Raw genomic sequence first — 19,725 nt, forward strand, 5'->3', positions numbered from 1 at the left:
AGGGATGGAGGGGTGGAGGAGGGAGGAAGTAGAGAGCGGGGTGGAGGAGGGAGGAAGTAGAGAGCGGGGTGGAGGAGGGAGGAAGTAGAGAGCGGGGTGGAGGAGGGAGGAAGTAGAGAGCGGGGTGGAGGAGGGAGGAAGTAGAGAGCGGGATGGAAGAGAAATGAAATGTGTAATAGCGTTGGGTGATGTTATAATCCTTCAGGCCAAACCCTTCAGCCTTCTGCCATTTAATGATATATTACCCTTCTCTCTCTCTGTGTGTGTGTCTGTGTGTCTGTGTGTGTGTGTGTGTGTGTGTGTGTGTGTGTGTGTGTGTGTGTGATGTAGCTTGAATCTCTCTGTTGAAGCAGCATAACATCTGTAGAACGGTGTGATTCCATCTGAGATATTGTGTGTCTGTGTGTGTGTGTGTGTGTGTGTGTGTGATGTAGCTTGAATCTCTCTGTTGAAGCAGCATAACATCTGTAGAACGGTGTGATTCCATCTGAGATATTGTGTGTCTGTGTGTGTGCCACCCGCTGTTCCCCCACTGTGACAGCGATGTAGATTGAATATCTCTGTTGAAGCTGCGTAACGTCTTTCTAACGGTGTGATTCCAACAGAGATTGAGTGTGTGTGTGTGTGTGTGTGTGTGTGTGTGTGTGTGTGTGTGTGTGTGTGTGTGTGTGTGTGTGTGTGTGTGTGTGTGTGTGTGTGTGTCGAGGAAAGCCTTCAGGGAAATTTCTGCTTAGATGCTCATCCTGGCTCCATATTGGCACCAGCACGAGCCTGCGTTCAAGTGCCAAAAACTGTGTGTGTTTGTGTCAGGGCCCAGTGTGTGCTCATGCGTGACCATCGCCTGAGAGTTTAACACTAAACTGCCACTAAATTAAATGGTCTCTTTATATTATATCAATAAATAATTGAATAATTCTAATTTATTACCCATTTAACACATTTGGTTCTCCCTCTAGCTTTTACTCTACTGCTTTTGTTGACTTTTTCTTCTCCCTCCATCCCTCTCTTCCTCTCCCATTTTTTTCTTTCCCTCTTTTCCACCCTGAGCTAAACGTTAAATCAATCGTGTCTTCATTAGTCGACACTCACTCACTCACCCACACACACAGTCACCTTTTTGAGCTCTGATACGTCTTATCAGATTGTTGCAGCTAATGAGTTGCGTCATGTTTGTGTGTGAAGCTAGCTTGGCAACTGAGTCTGTGATTGACACCTGGCGAGTGTCACTGAGCCCAAAGTCTTTCTCACTCGCTCTATCTCATGTCAGATAGTATTGGATGGATGAAGAAAGAGAAAGAGAGAGAGAGAGAGAGAGAAAAAAAGAGTTGGGCTCTCATGTCAAGACAGTGTAAGATACAGTGGTTGCTCAACTAAAAGTGTTGTGGTTATGCTGCCTGACTTAGAGGTAATTTGTGGTTTAGTACGGTACCCTGCATCATCACTTCATTGCTCCAGACCAGCGCAAGGGTGAGTTAGAGCGCTGGTTATGCTTTTGGGTCCCAAGGCGCTAATGTGTCTCTAACTGACAATGAACCTAAATAGAAACTGATAATTGTGCACGACTTCAGTATTACTTACGAAAATGGTTGTTACACTAAGGTTTTATTCTAAGAGAAACCTAGACTACAATCAGGGTGTGGAAATGTTAGGATTATTTTGCTCTTACTCTAGTATTGTAGCCTACTCCCGACCGGTCACGTTGTACAGCGCCTGAGTGGCGCAGTGGTCTAAGACACTGCATCGCAGTGCAGACTGTGTTGCTACAGATGCTACTGTTTCTCTCCCTCTAAAAACATTTTAAAAATATTCTAAATTACAAACTGGCTTTATTTACAAATTAGTAACAATGTCTCACCCCATGTTCAAGAATGGCCTTTTTCTCACTCATTTTACATTATTTGAAAACGAAATCATCTCCAAAATGTTATTTTTCTTAAACAAAGCGATTTATTATTATTAATTTAGAATTATATAAAAGCCCCTTGGATATTTTCACAGATATATTATTAACCCTGTTAGCAGGACAGTATATATTGTTCATGGCTCCCAAATGGCGCACAATGGGATTGCCTTGCAGGTCCCTAGCTGTATCCACTGAAATAGCGGTGGGCACGCAAGGTTCAAGGCACGAGGGCAGGGGGCACAGGATGGGCCGCAGAGCCGCGCACAGAAGACGGACCTAGCCCATAGGGAAGGGGCGGTCACGCCAATAATTATATTTTTCGATAATTATAAAAAATAAAAATAAAAAGTATGTATGTCTATATAGGTATGTGTATGTATATATGTGTATATGTATGCATACGTGTATGGATATATATATTTACCCAAAAAAATATGGGGGATTGGAAATGATGCAGACGATTACATTGGAAGCAACATTCTTTCCGCAATATTAAGCTGATCCACCCCTAAAATTAAAAAAAAAAAAAAATACAAATATATATATATTTTTCGATATACTGTAGGCCTACCATAGGCGACATAAGTCTCACTAGTGTTGAGTAATGTGCTGTTAAAAGTGGTGTATGTCTTATTTATTTAAAGAGCATATTGAAGTTAGAAGAAATAGGATTTGAAGCCATAGCCTACCCGCTGTGGTCAACTATTTTAGCACCAGTTCACGCTGCTCTGAGGCAAGCATAGGGACTGGTCTTGATAAATCAATGAGATTTTTATTTTCACGTTTGGGTATTGGTTAGACTACAATTATACAATTACGGTGTGGAAATGTTATGCTCTTAGTACTGTAGCCTACTCCCGACACGGTGTGGAAATGTTATGCTCTTAGTACTGTAGCCTACTCCCGACACGGTGTGGAAATGTTATGCTCTTAGTACTGTAGCCTACTCCCGACACGGTGTGGAAATGTTATGCTCTTAGTACTGTAGCCTACTCCCGACACGGTGTGGAAATGTTATGCTCTTAGTACTGTAGCCTACTCCCGACACTGTGTGGAAATGTTATGCTCTTAGTACTGTAGCCTACTCCCGACACGGTGTGGAAATGTTATGCTCTTAGTACTGTAGCCTACTCCCGACACGGTGTGGAAATGTTATGCTCTTAGTACTGTAGCCTACTCCCGACACGGTGTGGAAATGTTATGCTCTTAGTACTGTAGCCTACTCCCGACACGGTGTGGAAATGTTATGCTCTTAGTACTGTAGCCTACTCCCGACACGGTGTGGAAATGTTATGCTCTTAGTACTGTAGCCTACTCCCGACACGGTGTGGAAATGTTATGCTCTTAGTACTGTAGCCTACTCCCGACACGGTGTGGAAATGTTATGCTCTTAGTACTGTAGCCTACTCCCGACACGGTGTGGAAATGTTATGCTCTTAGTACTGTAGCCTACTCCCGACACGGTGTGGAAATGTTATGCTCTTAGTACTGTAGCCTACTCCCGACACGGTGTGGAAATGTTATGCTCTTAGTACTGTAGCCTACTCCCGACACGGTGTGGAAATGTTATGCTCTTAGTACTGTAGCCTACTCCCGACACGGTGTGGAAATGTTATGCTCTTAGTACTGTAGCCTACTCCCGACACGGTGTGGAAATGTTATGCTCTTAGTACTGTAGCCTACTCCCGACACGGTGTGGAAATGTTATGCTCTTAGTACTGTAGCCTACTCCCGACACGGTGTGGAAATGTTATGCTCTTAGTACTGTAGCCTACTCCCGACACGGTGTGGAAATGTTATGCTCTTAGTACTGTAGCCTACTCCCGACACGGTGTGGAAATGTTATGCTCTTAGTACTGTAGCCTACTCCCGACACGGTGTGGAAATGTTATGCTCTTAGTACTGTAGCCTACTCCCGACCGTCACGTTGTACAGTGCCCTATTTTCCATTCCATCCTAACAGAAACCCTGAGGGTTTTTCGTTTTTCTTGGAATAGAAACACCATTAATATTAATCAAATGTATATGTTCTTACAAAAAAAGGTTTTAAATTCTTTAGTACAGCCACTATTGAAGGCTATCAAATGCTTCTCAAAGATGCCCTCTGGTGGTCAAACTAGCACTAACTAGCTTTAATGGTTACAATGGCTGACACTTAAATAACGTGCCATAGAATTCTGTGGCACCATGCAAGCTGTGCTGCAGTGCGCTGCAACTTTTAAAGGACCGACCACTGTAGATCGATAGTTAGATACACTGTCTGTCTCTCAAGTTATTGTTGTGATTGGCTGTTTTCTAATTTCATATTGCTCAATTGTTCTCATCAAACTGTAGCACATTCACATGCTTCTGAACACAGATACATTTGGAATTCAAGTTTTATGGCACATAAAAAAATATTATGCTCAGGAACTGATATGCATAAAGCAGAGAGTTTGTGTGTGCGTGAGCAACAAGATCTTATAGTTTACTTTCGAAATTTGAGAGGAAGAGAACTTCCCAGAATGAGTGACGGATCCACCAGCGATAGTTCCATGTCTCTCTGATGTCTGATTTCCCCTGTCCCTCCCCCGCCTGAAGAAGAAGAGTAAAGAGAGGGTGGGACAGGGGTAAAGAGAGGGCGGGACAGGTGTAAAGAGAGGGCGGGGCAGGGGTAAAGAACAGAGCAGTGTAATAGGGTTAGGGTGGTTGACTTAAAGGGGAGGCAACATAAATCCTATTCAGCTTCTCAGTGTGTAAATCTGCCTTCATCTCTCCCATGGCCCCGCCAGGTTAAATGAAATGACCACTGCAGAACATCATTCATTACTTCCACCGTAACCTCCACACCCAGTGGATCAATGATCTGACCTCATAAAGACACACTGGTATGATGAGCTGGGAGAAGAGGAGTGGTTAGGAGGATGAATAGGGGAGGTGAGGAAAGGAGGAAAGGAGGGGTGAATGGAGGAGGTGAGGAGAAAGAAAGCATGTGAAAAGAGGAGAGAACATGACAGGAGTTGAGGAGAGTAGGAGAGAAGGAGAGAAGAGAGAGCAGGAGAAAGGGCAAGGAGTTTGTGTGTATGAGTAAGTGAACACTGGTCATGCTCCAGCAGTCAATCATATCATCTGATCAGAGACGCCCTGCCGACAAAACACTGCACTCTGTGTCTCCTCTCCTCTCATCACACAAACACAAACACACACTGTGATCCTTTGTTTGAAGCAGAAACATCTGCACTCTCTCACTCAGTATCAACATCTGTGGCCTACTTAAAAACCTAACTCCAAACAGTCTGAAACTACACACACACACTTACCCACAGACAGACATAGACGAGAATAAACTAGACTGGACTGGACAGTGTTGTGGGTTTATGAGATACAAGATAAGGGCCATGATGAGATAAATGGCTGTGTGCATGAACATTTCGTCTGGCTGTCTTGTTACTGCATTACGACACCTGACAGATAGGCCAGACGGTTACACACACACAACCTACCTAAGAATTTTTCTCACGTTTCTTATCTTTTCAAACTAATCTCTCTGATTCTGGTCCACCCACATTTATCCCCCTGCTTTCAGCCTGTCAATCAGAGGGGGGACCGGTATTAACGGGACACTGGGCCTGTTCTCTTCACACACACACACACACACACACACACACACACACACACACACACACACACACACACACACACACACACACACACACACACACACACACACACACACACACACACACAGCTCTTATACAGAACAGAAAACACAGACAAACTCTACATTAACACCTCTCATCCCTTCTCTCATCCCCCCCATTTTCTCCTTCACCTCTTCACCTCATCTCACGAAGGGGGCCTTCAGTCTCCTCTCTGTTCTTCTCCTCTCCTCTCCTTTCTCTGTCCTTTCCACCACTGGAAGTGAAAGAGGATTAGCCCGGTATTTGACTGGAATTTAGGTGCTTTCTTTTGCCTTTGTGGCGAGGGTTTGAAATGTGTGTGTGTGTGTGTGTGTGTGTGTGTGTGTGTGTGGTGGGTCAGCCGTAGGGTCAGGTGACCAGATGGAATGTGGCCTGCCCAGCTGTGAACGCGCTCAGTCAGCGGTAGAGTAGAGGGGCATTGAGACTGCAGGAGTGTGTGTGTGTCAGGCCCACGTGTTGAACATCAGTGCCGTGTCGATGTGCCACAAAGAGGGAGGGTAAAGGTCACAGTGCACTGCATGGTGGGATGACAGCAGGAGGCTGAAAGTGGATTTAACGGTCACCACACACACACACTCAATGATCTGCTGGTAGTATGCTTCTTATCGTCTGCTGTTCTGCCTTCACCTAGCGTCTGACTAGCACTCCTGTCACCCCCCTCCTCCTCCCTGACCTCTATCTTTCCCTCCACACTTCTTTCCTATCTCACCGTTCTCATGATCTACTCTGCAGTCAGCCATACTCTCCCCCTGACAGTTGATAAGTGTTCTACTGTATTTCTATGTACAAAATAATAACAGTGAACTGTACTACATGCAAAACTACCTGTTAACTTACTATCAGATACAGGTGAGGTTTGTGGTTGTGTGGTTTACAGTTATATTTGCATGTAGTCAGATACTGCAGTTCAGGATCATCAGGAACCGATCACTTCATTGAATCTGACCGGTAAAGTACTACTGCTGACCAAACCTATCAGAGGATACAGTAACGCTGACCCGTACAGAACAAATAGAATGAGTGTGTGTGTACGTACAGTGCCTTCAGAAAGTATTCATACCCCTTGCCTTGACTTATTCTACATTTTCTTGTTACAGCCTGAATTCAAAATGGATTAAATATATTTTTTCTCTCACCCATCTACGCACAATAGCCCATAATGACAGTTAAAGCAGGTTTTTAGAAATATTTGCATATGTATTGAAAATTAAATACAGAAATATCGAATTTACCTAGGTATTCACTTATGTGATTCTAAAACCTGTTAGAATCACCTTTGGCAGCGATTACAGCTGTGTCTTTCTGGGTAAGTCTCTAAGAGCTTTGCAAACCTGGATTGTACAATATTTGCAATTTTTTTAATTTTTATAATACTTCAAGTTCTGTCAAGTTGGTTCGTTGATCATTGCTAGACAGCCATTTTCCTGGCTGCCATAGATTTGATTTTCAAGCCGATTTAAGTAAAAACTGTGACTAGGCCACTCAGGATCATTCCATGGCATCTTGGTAAGCAACTCCAGTGTACAGTATATATATATATATATTTTTTTTTTAAATCACCTTTATTTAACCAGGTAGGCAAGTTGAGAACAAGTTCTCATTTGCAACTGCGACCTGGCCAAGATAAAGCATAGCAATTCGACACATACAACAACACAGAGTTACACATGGAATAAACAAAACATACAGTCAATAATACAGTAGAAAAATAAGTCTATATACAATGTGAGCAAATGAGGTGAGATAAGGGAAAAGGCCATGGTGGCGAAGTAAATACAATATAGCAAGTAAAACACTGGAATTGTAGATTTGCAGTGGAAGAATGTGTGAAGTAGAAATAGAAATAATGGGGTGCAAAGGAGCTAAATAAATAAATAAATACAGTAGGGGAAGATGTAGTTGTTTGGGCTAAATTATAGATGGGCTATGTACAGGAGCAGTAATCTGTGAGCTGCTCTGACAGCTGGTGCTTAAAGCTAGTGAGGGAGATAAGTGTTTCCAGCTTCAGAGATTTTTGCAGTTCGTTCCAGTCATTGGCAGCAGAGAACTGGAAGGAAAGACGACCAAAGCAGGAATTGGCTTTGGGGGTGACCAGTGAGATATACCTGCTGGAGCGTGTGCTACGAGTATATTTGGCCTAGTGTTTTAGGTTATTGTCCAGCTGGAAGGTGAATTCATCTCCCAGTGTCTGGTGGAAAGCACACTGACCAGGTTTTCTTCTAGTTTTCTGCCTGTGCTTAGCTCCATTCCATTTATTTTTTCTCTTGAAAAACTCCCCCGTCCTTAACGATTACAAGCATACCCATAACATGATGCACCACTATGCTTGAAAATATGGAGAGTGGTACTCGGTAATGTGTTGGATTTGCCCCAAACATAACACTTTGTATTCAGGACAAAAAGTTAATTGCTTTGCCACATTTTTTGCAGTATTACTTTAGTGCCTTGTTGCAAACATAATGCAGGTTTTAGAATATTTTTATTCTGTACAGGCTTCCTTCTTTTCACTCTGTCAATTAGGTTAGTATTGTGGAGTAACTACAATGTTGTTGATCCATCCTCAGTTTTCTCCTATCACAGCCATTAAACTCTGTAACTGTTTTAAAGTCACCATTGGACTCAGAGTGAAATCCCTGAGCAATTTTCTTCCTCCCTGGCAACTGAGTTAGGAAGGATGCCTGTATCTTTGTAGTGACTGGGTGTATTGATACACCATCCAAAGTATATTGAATATCTTCACCATGCTCAAAGGGATATTCGAGGTCTGCTTTTTTTTTACCCATCTACCAATAGGTGCCCTTCTTTGAGGTATTGGAGAACCTCCCTGGTCTTTGTGGTTGAATCTGTGTTTGAAATTCACTGCTCGTCTGAGGGACCTTACAATTATCTGTATGTGTGGAGTACAAAGATGAGTTAGTCATTCAAAAATCATGTTAAACACTATTATTGCACATAGAGTGAGCCCATGCAACTTATGTGACTCGTTAAGCAAATTTTCACTCCTGAACTTATATAGGCTTGCCATAACAAAAGGGTTGAATACTTATACTTATTGACATTTCAGCTTTTCATTTTTAGTTCATTTGTAAAACATTCTGTGTGTAAGACAGTGACACAAAATCTAAATTCATCTCATTTTAAATTCAGGTTCTAACACAATTTTTTTTTTTTTAAATCAAGTGGTGTGAATAGTGAAGGAACTGTACATGCTACGGAGAGATTGGATACAAAGCCTAATCGAAAGAAAATCTGCCAACTAAACAAAACAAGATGGCTTTCTCCCCTGACAAATGATTGGCTATTTCAGACACACGCATGCACGCATGCACACAACCACGAATACACGCACGCACGCACACACACATGCTATAACCCTGTCAGCTGGCTATAACCCAAAATGGAAATGAGTCATTAACGACAAGGAAGCAATCTCCTGTTCCATTACAATTCTCAGCCTGTGGCTAATGTACACTGTGTGTGTGTGTGCGTGCGTGTGCGTGTGCACGTGTACGTGTGGGTGGCTGATTCTCATGAAACCAGTTTTAAACATGTCTGTAGCAAATTGAGTTACAAAACCATGATGCGTCTGCAAAAATCAACTGTCATTCTGAGGACTAAAATGTGTAGTTTTTGGCAAAGTGTCTTGTTTTAAATACATTTGACATTTTCACCTGAACTTTGTTTATTTTCACCCCAAAATTCTCATGACCAAAATGCGTCCGGATTAAATTCTGAGGCCATTTTTTTTCAGTGTTATGTTTAGCCTTTTCATTATGGAAGCAATGTTCAATATATTAGACATGGATTTTCTAACTTTTTGGTAGTACTGTTGCGGTAATGAGAATTTTTTGGTAAAATGCATAATATCTGATCAAAAAACGAAATAATAATTTTGAAATAGATTAGATCCTAACGTCAGTGATCCAAGAGGAAATCTTGTGAAAAATGGTATCCATGAGTTTATCTGACTCTGGTAGAGTAGATAAAGGGCTTCATTTACAAAATCACGAAGTATCCCATTATCCCTTACCTTAACCATTCGGAGTGAATGCCTAAACTTAACCATGTTGTTTTGTTTGAAACCTATCCCAAGCCTTAACCCATCATTTAACCGTTCAGAGTGAATGCCTAAACTTAACCGTGTTGTTTTGTTTGAAACCTATCCCAAGCCTTAACCCATCATTTAACCGTTCAGAATTAATGCCTAAACTTAACCTTAGAAATGTGATGTTTGTGGACAAACATTTTAATTCTGCAGTGAGAATTCTGTGAGAGCTCGTTGTGTGTGTGTGTGTGTGTGTGTGTGTGTGTGTGTACAGTGTGTGTGTGTACAGTATGTGTGTGGCTAATGCAGCGTGTGTAGCTTACACATCAGGAATATAGAAAACATGTAGTTTGATCCACCCATAGTTTTAATATAATCTGATCTGCGAACTAAGAATATGTGATGAAATATACTGCATGGACTATATTATGTGATGAAATATACTGCATGGACTATATTATGTGTAAAAGTTATTACATAAACCGTTGTTCTACTTTTGACCAGAGCCACATAGGGCTCCTACATAGGGCTCCTACATAGAGCTCTGACCGAAATAGTGCACTACCTAGGGAATAGTGTGCTGTATTTGTGAGCGGCTCACCTTCCCTCTCCTCTCTCCGTGTTCAGTGGGTTCAGAGTCAATTCAGTGCTCCATCTCAGAGGTGTGTGTGTGTCAACTAATACACCTCAATTCAAGAGATAAATCAAATCAAGTTGTATTTGTCACGTGCCAAATATAACGGGCGTAGACCTTACTGGGAAATTCTTACTTACAAGCCCTTAACCAACAATGCAGTTCAAGAAATAGAGTTAAGAAAATATTTACTAAATAAACGAAAAGTTACAAAATCGAATCAATCAATAAGTAACACAAGAAATGTCCGTAACAATAACGAGGCTATATACAGGAGGTACCGGTACCCAGTCAATGTGCGAGGGTACAGGTTAGTCCAGGTCATTTGTAAAGTGACTGCATAGATAAACAACAGCGAGTAGCAGCAGTGTAAAAACAAAGGGGTGGGGGGCATTTGATTTGTTTTGTTGTTCAGCAGTCTTATGGCTTGGGGGTAGAAGCTGTTCAGGAGCGTTTTGGTCCTAGACTTGGCGCTCCGGAACCGCTTGCCGTGCAGTAGCAGATAGAACAGTCTATGACTTGGGTGACTGGAGTCTTTGACAATTTTTTGGGCCTTCCTCTGACATCGCCTAGTATAGTCCTGGATGTCAGGAAGCTTGGCCCCAGTGATGTACTGGGCTGTACGCCACTACCCTCTGTAGCGCCTTATGGTCAGATGCCGAGCAGTTTCCATACCAGACGGTGATGCAACCGGTCAGGATGCTCTCGATGGTGCAGCTGTAGAACTTTTTGTGGATCTGGGGACCAATGCCAAATCTTTTCAGTCTCCTGAGGGGGAAAAGGTGTTGTCGTGCCCTCTTCCATGATAGTTTGTTGGTGATGTGGACACCAAAGAACTTGAAACTCTCGTCACGCTCCACTACAGCCCCGTCGATGTTAATGGGGGCCTGTTCGTCCCTCCTTTTTTCCGTAGTCCACGATCATCTCCTTTGTCTTGCTCACATTGGGGGACAGGTTGTTGTCCTGACATCACACTGCCAGGCCACTGACATCCTCCCTATAGGCTGTCTCATCGTTGTTGGTGATCAGGCCTACCGCTGTTGTGTTGTCAGCAAACTTAATGATGGTGTTGGAGTCGTGCTTAGCCACACAGTCGGGGGTCCCAGGGTCCTTAGCTTAGTGATGAGCTTTGAGGGTACTATGGTTTTGAACGCTGAGCTGTAGTCAATGAACAGCATAGTCACGTAGATGTTCCTTTTTGTCCAGGTGTGAAAGGGCAGTGTGGAGTGCAGTAGAGATTGCGTCATCTGTGGATCTGTTGGGGCGGTATTGGAGTGGGTCTAAGGTTTCCGGGATGATGGTGTTGATGTGAGCCATGCACAGCCTTTCAAAGCACTTTATGGCTACTGACGTGAGTGCTACGGGATGGTAGTCATTTAGGCAGGTTACTTTCGCGTTCTTGGACACATGGACTCGGGGGGGTTTGCTTGAAACGTGGGTATTACAGACTCGGTCAGGGAGAGGTTGAAACGTGGGTATTAGAGACTCGGTCAGGGAGAGGTTGAAACGTGGGTATTACAGACTCGGTTAGGGAGAGGTTGAAACGTGGGTATTACAGACTCGGTCAGGGAGAGGTTGAAACGTGGGTATTACAGACTCGGTTAGGGAGAGGTTGAACATGTCAATGAGAGACTTTCCAGTTGGTCAGTGCATGCTCTGAGTACACACCCTGGTAATCCGTCATGCTCTGAGTACACACCCTGGTAATCCGTCTGGCCTCACGGCCTTGTGAATGTTGACCTGTTTAAGGTCTTGCTCACATCGGCAGTGGGTGGTACGGTGGCTGGTACAGTGGCTGGTACTGAGGGTGGTACAGTAGCTGGTACAGTGGCCGGTACAGTGGGTGGTACAGTAGCTGGTACCGTGATACAAGATGGCGCCGATAGAGATGGCAGCTTCTCTTCTAGTCCTTTGGAAACTGTGCAGTATTTCGTTATTTTTATGTTTTTTTTATTACATTGTTAGCCCAGAAAACCTTAAGTGTTATTACATACAACCGGGAAGAACTATTGGATATCAGAGAGATGTCAACTTACCAGCACAACCAGCACTACGACCAGGAATACGACTTTCCCAAGCGGATCCTTTGTCTGCACCTCCCAGGGCATTTAAACTGATTCCAGAGGCCGATCCAAAACAACGCCACCGGAGTAGAGGTTGCCGTAGTGGTCTTCTAGTGAGGCTTCGAATGCGCACACACCACCCACCGCTCCCGAGTATATTACTCGCTAATGTCCGGTCCCTAGTTAAGAAAGTCAACAAATTTTGGGCATGAGTTGCTTTCCAAAGAGATATCCGTAATTGTAACATACTCTGTTTCACGGAAACATGGCTAGCTGGGGACATGCTGTCGGAGTCCATACAGCCAACGGGATTTTCAGTGCACCGCGCCGACTGGAGTATCAAATCTAATTTATTTATATAGCCCTTCTTACATCAGCTGATATCTCAAAGTGCTGTACAGAAACCCAGCCTAAAACCCCAAACAGCAAGCAATGCAGGTGTAGAAGCACGGTGGCTAGGAACAACTCCCTATAAAGGTCAAAACCTAGGAAGAAACCTAGAGAGGAACCAGGCTATGAGGGGTGGCCAGTCCTCTTCTGGCTGTGCCGGGTGGAGATTATAACAGAACATGGCCAAGATGTTCAAATGTTCATAAATGACCAGCATGATCAAATAATAATAATCACAGTAGTTGTCGAGGGTGCAGCAAGTCAGCACCTCAGGAGTAAATGTCAGTTGGCTTTTCATAGCCGTTCATTAAGAGTATCTCTACCGCTCCTGCTGTCTCTAGAGAGTTGAAAACAGCAGGTCTGGGACAGGTAGCACTTCCGGTGAATAAACATCTCTCCGGTAAGAAGAAGGTCAGGGGGTGTATGTTTCATGATTAATGACTCATGGTGTAATTGTAACAACGTACAGGAACTCAAGTCCTTTTGTTCCCCTGACCTAGAATTCCTCACAATCAAATGTCGACCGTATTATCTCCCAAGAGAACTCTCCTCGGTTATCGTCATAGCTGTGTATATCCCACCGCAAGTGGATACCAAGATGGCCATCAGGACCTTCACTGGACTTTATGCAAACTGGAAACTATACATCCTGAGGGTGCATTTATTGTAGCTATGGATTTTAACAAAGCTAGTTTGAGAACAAGGCTACCTGCTACCTCAGCATATTGATTGCTGTACACAAGCGAGTAACACGCTTGACCATTGCTACTCTAACTTCCGCGATGCATACAAGGCCCTCCCCCGCCCTCCTTTTGGCAAATCTGACCATGATTCCATCTTGTTGCTCCCCTCTTATAGGCAAAACCTTAAACAGGAAGCGCCCGTGCTTAGGTCTATCCAATGCTGGTCCGACCAATCTGATTCCACACTTCAAGATTGCTTCGATCACGTGGACTGGGATATGTTCCGGGTAGCCTCAGATAATAACATTGACGTATACGCTGACTTGGTGAGCGAGTTTATAAGGAAGTGTATAGGAGATGTTGTACCCACTGTGACTATTAAAACCTTCCCTAACCAGAAATTGTGGATTGATGGCAGCATTCGCGCAAAGCTGAAAGCACGTACCACCGCATTTAATCATGGCAAGGCGACTGGAAACATGACCAAATACAAACAGTGTAGCTATTCCCTCCGCAAGGCAATCAAACAAGCAAAGTGTCAGTATAGAGACAAAGTGGAGTCACAATTCAACGGCTCAAACACGAATGTATGTGGCAGGGTCTACAGACAATCACGGATTACAAAAAGAAAACCAGCCTATCGCGGACACCGACGTCTTGCTCCCAGACAAATTCAACAACTTCTTTGCGCGCTTTGAGAACAATACAGTGCCACCGACGCGGCCCGCTACCAAGGACTGTGGGCTCTCCTTCTCCGTGGCCGACGTGAGTAAAATGTTTAAACGCATTAACCCTCGCAAGGCTGCCGGCCCAGACGGAGCATGCGCAGACCAGCTGGCTGGTGTGTTTACGGACATATTCAATCAATTCCTATCCCAGTCTGCTGTCCCCACATGCTTCAAGATGGCCACCATTGTTCCCGTTCCCAAGAAAGCTAAGGTAACTGAACTAAATGACTATCGCCCCGTAGCACTCACTTCTGTCATCATGAAGTGCTTTGAGAGACTAGTCAAGGATCATATCACCTCCACCCTATCTGTCATCCAAGACCCACTTCAATTTGCTTACCGCCCCAATAGGTCCACAGACGATGCAATCGCCATCACACTGCACACTGCACACTGCCCTATCCTACCTGGACAAGAGGAATACCTATGTAAGAATGCTGTTCATTGACTACAGCTCAGCATTCAACACCATAGTACCCTCCAAACTCATCATTAAGCTTGAGACCCTGGGTCTCGAGCCTGCTCTGTGCAACTGGGTCCTGGACTTCCTGAAGGGCCGCCCACAGGGGGTGAATGTAGGAAACATCATCTCCATTCCGCTGATCCTCAACACCGGGGCTCCACAAGGGTGCGTTCTCAGCCCCCTCCTGTACTCCCTGTTCACCCACGACTGTGTGGCCATGCACGTCTCCAACTCAATCATCAAGTTTGCAGACGACACAACAGTGGTAGGCTTGATTACCAACAATGATGAGACAGCCTACAGGGAGGAGGTGAGGGCCCTCGGAGTGTCGTGTCAGGAAAATAACCTCTCACTCAATGTCAGCAAAACAAAAGAGATGATCGTGGACTTCCGGGAAACAGCAAAGGGAGCACGCCCCTATCCACATTGACGGGACAGCAGTGGAGAAGGTGGAACGTTTTAAGTTCCTCTGTGTTCATATCACAGACATCTGAAATGGTCCACCCACATAGACAGTGTGGTGAAGAAGGTGCAAACAGCGCTTCTTCAACCTCAGGAGGCTGAAAAAATGTGGCTTGTCACCGAAAACCCTCACTAACTTTTACAAGTGCACAATTGAGAGCATCCTGCCGGGCTGTATCACCGCCTGGTACGGCAACTGCACCGCCCACAACCGCAAGGCTCTCCAGAGGGTAGTGAGGTCTGCACAACGCATCACCGGGGTCAAACTACCTGCCCTCCAGGACACCTACAACACCCGATGTCACAGGAAGGCCAAAAAGATCAAGACAACAACCACCCGAGCCACTGCCTGTTCACCCCACTTCCATCTAGAAGGCGAGGTCAGTACAGGTGCATCAAAGCTGGAACCGAGAGACTGAAAAACAGCTTCTCAAGGCCATCAGACTGTTAAACAGCCATCACTAACACAGAGAGGAGTCTGCCTACCTACAGACTTGATATCATTGGCCACTTTAATAAATGGAACACTAGTCACTTTAATAATGCCACTTTAAGAATGTTTACATATCTCGCATTACTTATCTCATTAGTACAGTATATAATGTTTACTGTATTCTACACTATCTATTCTATACTATCTATTGCATCTTGGCCGCTCTGTCACTGCTCATCCATATATTTTATGTTTATATATTCTCATCCCATTCCTTTACTAGATTGTGTGTATTAGGTTTTGTTGTGGAATTTGTTAGATATTAGGTCTTGTTGTGGAATTGTTAGATATTACCTGTTAGATGCTGCTGCACTGGTACAGTGGGTGGTACAGTGGGTGGTACAGTAGCTGGTACAGTGGGTGGTACTGTAGCTAATACCGTGGGTGGTACAATTGGTGGTACGGTAGCTAGTACAGTGGCTGGTACAGTAGCTGGTACAGGGGATGGTACAGTGGGTGGTACAGTAGCTAATACCGTGGGTGGTACAATTGGTGGTACGGTAGCTAGTACAGTAGCTGGTACAGCGGCTGGTACAGTGGCTGGTACAGTGGCTGGTACAGAGGGTGGTACAGTAGCTGGTACAGTGGCTGGTACAGTGGCTGGTACAGTGGGTGGTACAGTAGCTGGTACAGTGGCTGGTACAGAGGGTGGTACAGTAGCTGGTACAGGGGCTGGTACAGGGGCTGGTACAGTAGCTGGTACAGTGGCTGGTACAGAGGGTGGTACAGTAGCTGGTACAGTGGCTGGTACAGAGGGTGGTACAGAGGGTGGTACAGTAGCTGGTACAGTGGCTGGTACAGAGGGTGGTACAGTAGCTGGTACAGTGGCTGGTACAGTAGCTGGTACAGTAGCTGGTACAGTGGCTGGTACAGTGGCTGGTACAGTAGCTGGTACAGTAGCTGGTACAGTGGCTGGTACAGAGGGTGGTACAGTAGCTGGTACAGGGGCTGGTACAGAGGGTGGTACAGTAGCTGGTACAGTGGCTGGTACAGTAGCTGGTACAGTGGCTGGTACAGAGGGTGGTACAGTAGCTGGTACAGGGGCTGGTACAGGGGCTGGTACAGTAGCTGGTACAGGGGCTGGTACAGTAGCTGGTACAGGGGCTGGTACTGTAGCTGGTACAGTAGCTGGTACAGTGGGTGGTACAGTAGCTGGTACAGAGGGTGGTACAGTAGCTGGTACAGTGGCTGGTACAGTAGCTGGTACAGTGGCTGGTACAGTGGGTGGTACAGTAGCTGGTACAGTAGCTGGTACAGAGGGTGGTACAGAGGGTGGTACAGTAGCTGGTACAGGGGCTGGTACAGGGGCTGGTACAGTAGCTGGTACAGTAGCTGGTACAGTGGGTGGTACAGAGGGTGGTACAGTAGCTGGTACAGTAGCTGGTACAGTAGCTGGTACAGTGGCTGGTACAGAGGGTGGTACAGTAGCTGGTACAGTGGGTGGTACAGTAGCTGGTACAGAGGGTGGTACAGTAGCTGGTACAGTGGCTGGTACAGTAGCTGGTACAGTGGCTGGTACAGTGGGTGGTACAGTAGCTGGTACAGTATCTGGTACAGTGGCTGGTACAGAGGGTGGTACAGGGGCTGGTACAGAGGGTGATACAGTGGCTGGTACAGTGGCTGGTACAGTGGCTGGTACAGTAGCTGGTACAGTGGCTGGTACAGAGGGTGGTACAGTAGCTGGTACAGTGGCTAGTACAGTGGCTGGTACAGTGGGTGGTACAGTAGCTGGTACAGAGGGTGGTACAGTAGCTGGTACAGTAGCTGGTACAGAGGGTGGTACAGAGGGTGGTACAGGGGCTGGTACAGAGGGTGGTACAGTGGCTGGTACAGTAGCTGGTACAGTAGCTGGTACAGTAGCTGGTACAGAGGGTGGTACAGTAGCTGGTACAGTGGCTGGTACAGTAGCTGGTACAGTGGCTGGTACAGTGGGTGGTACAGTAGCTGGTACAGAGGGTGGTACAGTAGCTGGTACAGTGGCTGGTACAGTAGCTGGTACAGTGGCTGGTACAGTGGGTGGTACAGTAGCTGGTACAGTGGCTGGTACAGTGGGTGGTACAGTAGCTGGTACAGTGGGTGGTACAGTGGGTGGTACAGTAGCTGGTACAGTGGGTGGTACAGTAGCTGGTACAGTAGCTGGTACAGAGGGTGGTACAGTAGCTGGTACAGGGGCTGGTACTGTAGCTGGTACAGTGGCTGGTACAGTGGGTGGTACAGTAGCTGGTACAGTGGCTGGTACAGTGGGTGGTACAGTAGCTGGTACAGGGGCTGGTACTGTAGCTGGTACAGGGGCTGGTGCAGGGGCTGGTACAGGGGCTGGTACAGGGGCTGGTACAGGGGCTGGTACAGTAGCTGGTGCAGGGGCTGGTGCAGGGGCTGGTACTGTAGCTGGTACTGTAGCTGGTGCAGGGGCTGGTACTGTAGCTGGTGCAGGGGCTGGTACTGTAGCTGGTACAGGGGCTGGTACAGGGGCTGGTACAGGGGCTGGTGCAGGGGCTAGTACAGGGGCTGGTACAGTGGCTGGTACAGGGGCTAGTACAGGGGCTGGTACAGGGGCTAGTACAGGGGCTGGTACAGTAGCTGGTGCAGGGGCTGGTGCAGGGGCTGGTACAGGGGCTGGTACAGTGGCTGGTGCAGGGGCTGGTGCAGGGGCTGGTACTGTAGCTGGTACAGGGGCTGGTACAGTGGCTGGTGCAGGGGCTGGTACTGTAGCTGGTACAGGGGCTGGTGCAGGGGCTGGTGCAGGGGCTGGTGCAGGGGCTGGTGCAGGGGCTGGTACTGTAGCTGGTACAGGGGCTGGTACAGTGGCTGGTGCAGGGGCTGGTACTGTAGCTGGTACAGTGGCTGGTGCAGGGGCTGGTGCAGGGGCTGGTGCAGGGGCTGGTGCAGGGGCTGGTACAGGGGCTGGTACAGTGGCTGGTGCAGGGGCTGGTACTGTAGCTGGTACAGGGGCTGTGATACTTCACTGGTTTGTTATTTTCCTCTCATCCACAGCTACTCATGAGAGAGAGGAGGCTGGTACAGGGGCTGGTACAGTGGCTGGTGCAGGGGCTGGTACATTAGCTGGTACAGGGGCTGTGATACTTCACTGGTTTGTTATTTTCCTCTCATCCACAGCTACTCATGAGAGAGAGAGGAGGGGGGAGGCCAGGGGGAGAGGCCAGGGGAAGAACTGTACGATATGCGTGGGCAAAGGGAGGGTGATTATAGGGGGAAAAGAAGGATAGATGAAGGGGAGAGGGGATGGGATGGTGAGAGGAAGGTTGGGCCATTCTCCCCTGAGCCCCACGGTAATAACCATCTGTTACAGTGTTGGTGTGTGTGTGTGTGTGTGTGTGTGTGTGTGTGTGTGTGTGTGTGTGTGTGTGTGTGTGTGTGTGTGTGTGTGTGTGTGTGTGTGGGGGGGGGGGGGGCAAATCTCAGGCATGTCCTATTGCGCCGCCCTCAGCTCTGTGATGCTCTCTCTGCCGTCGTCTCTTCATCTCATACCTTCTCCCAGGCTGCTCTGCTTAACACACACACACACACACACACACACACACACACACACACACACACACACACACACACACACACACACACACACACACACACACACAGTGAGTGCTAAACAGCTCTCTAGACCTGCGTGTCTGAGAGTGAGGAGAAGCAACTCTAGGACCTGAGAAGCAGTGTGTGACAGTGGACATGACTTGTCCGGAACACTCCTTCTATCACTTCACACTAATCCTCTCTCTCGCTCTCTCTTCCTTTTTCTTAATGTGTGGCGGACTATGTCCTGAGACATGGAAGAGACAGACTTTTTGTGTGTTTGAGAGAGAAATATGTGTGTATAGCCTTGCTTTTAGCCTTGTCTGACCTCCAGTCCCTGTTTTCTTCTTGCCAGCCATAACCAGTCATGTCGAGAGGAGCTCCAGACAGGCCCAGCTCAGCCCTCTTTCTCCCCAGCGTAGCGCAGCTGATCCTGGGCTTGTCCCTGGCCCAGGCCTGCCTGTCTGCCTGCCAATCCTGGCTCTCCCTGCATGGATCTGTGTGTGTATGAGCTAATCTGCATGGTGACACGGTCTCATCTGTAAAAGGGATTACCGTTTAACGGATATTACTACGCCTCTCCCACTGCCGCAGCTACTGTGGAGATTACGCTCTCTCTTATTCCCTTGCTCTCGCTCGCTCATTCTCGT

General features: G+C 46.4%; 1 protein-coding gene across 1 annotated transcript in view; it reads left to right on the forward strand.

Annotated features, from left to right (window-relative positions):
- The window catches only part of smyd3 (SET and MYND domain containing 3), a 180,733-nt gene that overhangs the window by 84,377 nt on the left and 76,631 nt on the right, over positions 1 to 19,725 (forward strand). The gene's annotated exons all lie outside the window — the stretch shown is intronic.

Source organism: Salvelinus namaycush, chromosome 28 (assembly GCF_016432855.1).
Source record: "Salvelinus namaycush isolate Seneca chromosome 28, SaNama_1.0, whole genome shotgun sequence".
NCBI classification, from domain to species: Eukaryota; Metazoa; Chordata; class Actinopteri; order Salmoniformes; family Salmonidae; genus Salvelinus; species Salvelinus namaycush.